The sequence below is a fragment of the Penaeus chinensis genome, chromosome 33 (genome assembly GCF_019202785.1).
Source record: "Penaeus chinensis breed Huanghai No. 1 chromosome 33, ASM1920278v2, whole genome shotgun sequence".
Lineage (NCBI taxonomy): Eukaryota > Metazoa > Arthropoda > Malacostraca > Decapoda > Penaeidae > Penaeus > Penaeus chinensis.
The window spans coordinates 29,118,222-29,120,721 of NC_061851.1; the positions used below are offsets into that span (position 1 = coordinate 29,118,222).

The 2,500-nt window shown below is 36.3% G+C and overlaps 1 protein-coding gene across 1 annotated transcript in view; it reads right to left on the bottom strand.

The window, feature by feature from the left end:
- Positions 1 to 2,500, bottom strand: part of LOC125043102 (protein PF3D7_1417600-like) — a 17,327-nt gene that overhangs the window by 13,656 nt on the left and 1,171 nt on the right. The gene's annotated exons all lie outside the window — the stretch shown is intronic.

Below are 2,500 nucleotides of genomic sequence, written 5' to 3' on the forward strand. Positions count from 1 at the left end.
ACAGTCAGTGATACTAGTAATACCAAACTATTCTTTACAGTTAACATTGTGGTAGGGTAATTGCAAGGGCCATTCACACGGTGCTGCAATCCCTTGATACGTAATATAGGATTATTCTAGGAATATAAGCGTAAGGAGGCCGCCTGGTGTCTCTCAGTGTCCGAAATTGCTGCTCTGGGAGACTCCTCAGTTATATGTATTTCTCTCAACTCTTTGGTAAGCTATTTTCAGTATCTAGTTCATATATCTATTGATTTGTTCTCGTTTATTTTGCAAATTTTCTTCATTCCTCTCATTTTGCCATATATCAAAAAATTATGGACCGATTTAAAAAGAGACAAAAAAAAAGTAGAGAGAACAGAAATCTACACTTTTTAGAATCGAAAGTCAGACAGGATAAGAATAAACATCGGACGGAGGACACCACAAGATGATCCATTCAGCTGCCTAAGGCTTTATCAGGCTCGAAACACGCTAGACACTGAACACCGGCCAATGAACATTCTGTACTTATTAACCTGCCTATTTCCCTTAACATTTATCCTCACATCAAGCTAATGTGTAAACAATGCATAGAAAATGATAACATTAATAGACAGGAAATCACGAACCGCGCTGAAAAGAAAAGGAATAACGAGACACGTGTGAATTATAGTTAATACTATCTGGTTGCCGGTTAAACTTCCCGAAATGTGATCCTTTTAAGCTGAACTTTACCGGCTGTAAATTAGGCTACTTTGTTTCGTTCTCGAAAACTTGTTGGAATTCTTGCGAGCTTATAAGTTGTGGATGTTACTGTTGTTGTTTGATTTAGAAATATGTTTTACCGACTATGAAAGTTTATTAATGATGATAAGGATATATTTGTATAATATAACGCAAATATTTTAGAATAAAATATAATAATATTAACAACTGCAATACTAAGACGAAGCAGATGAAGAAAAAGAATAACAACGTCCTAACATTTAAATTTAGCAACACCATATAACAAATAAAATAATGATAAAGTCTCAAATACTGAAATAATAACAAAGAAAACAACACTAACAAAAATCACATTTACATTACATACAACTTCGAGGGTCTCCCCAGCAGGCAAATTCCCGGAGGAGGAGGAGGAGGAGGAGGGGGGAGGAGGAGGAGTTGGAGGAGGAGGAGGAATAGGAGTAGAAGTAAGAGGAGGAGGAGGAGGAGGAGGAGGAGGAGGAGGAGGAGGAGGAGGAGGAGGAGAAGGAGAAGGAGGAGGAGGAGCAGGAGGAGGAGGAGGGGGAGAAGGAGGAGGAGAAGGAGAAGGAGGAGGGGGGGGGAGGAGGAGGAGGAGGAGGAGGAGGAGGGAGGAGGAGTAGGAGAGGAGAGAGGAGGAGGAGGAGGGAGGAGGAGAAGGAGGAGGGGAAGGAGGAGGAGAGGGAGGAGTAGGAGTAGGAGGAGGAGGAGGAGGGGGAGGGGGAGGAGGAGGAGGAAGTAAACGCAACTAGTAATCTCTAAACTGCTGATTAAGGTAACCTTCTATCGTTTACTGGCAAGTAGCTGGCTTCGGAGGTCACCTGCTTTCGCTTCCTCTTCTCCATTTTTTTTATATTTTAGCTTCTCTTCTCTGCTTTTCTTTCTTTCGTTCTCTCTTTTAATATACCATTACTATTGTTATTACCATATATTATCATCATTATCACCATTACCATCACCATTACCATCACCATTATCACTATCACTATCACTGTTACTATTACTATCACTATTACACTTTATATTATTATTAGTATTACTATTTATATTATTATTATTATTATTATCATTATTATATCATTATCATTATCATTTTCATTATTTATCCTCATCATTACCATTATTATCATTATCATTTTCATTATTTATCCTCATCATTACCATTATTATCATTATCATTAGCATTATCATTTTCATTATTTATCCTTATAATTATCATTATTATTATTGTACGTATTATCATTATCATTACTACTATTATTGTCATTATTATTATTGTTCTTATTGTCCTTATCAATACTACTAGTATCATTACTATTTCAGTATTACCAACACTATCGTCATCGTCGTCATTATTATTATGGTCATTATTACTATTATTACTATCATTATCATTAGTGTTGTTGTGATTATTATTATCGTTACTATTATTAATAATGCCATTATTACCTATACCAATATCATATTATCCCCACAAATATTACAAATATTACTGTCATAGTAATCACCATAGTTTTCACTGTGATAATAAGCATTATTTTTCTCATTGTTGTAATTTTTACCATGAACTGTTGTATCTCATCCTGAATACTTCTCTTCCTTAGCATTGAAACCTACGCGAACTGTTTCAGCGCTAGATTCTCTCTCTCTCTCTCTCTCTCTCTCTCTCTCTCTCTCTCTCTCTCTCTCTCTCTCTCTCTCTCTCTCTCTCTCTCGTGTTCTTTCTTATTCTATATTCAAATAACAGTCCACAATATGAAGTCGAGAACAGAAA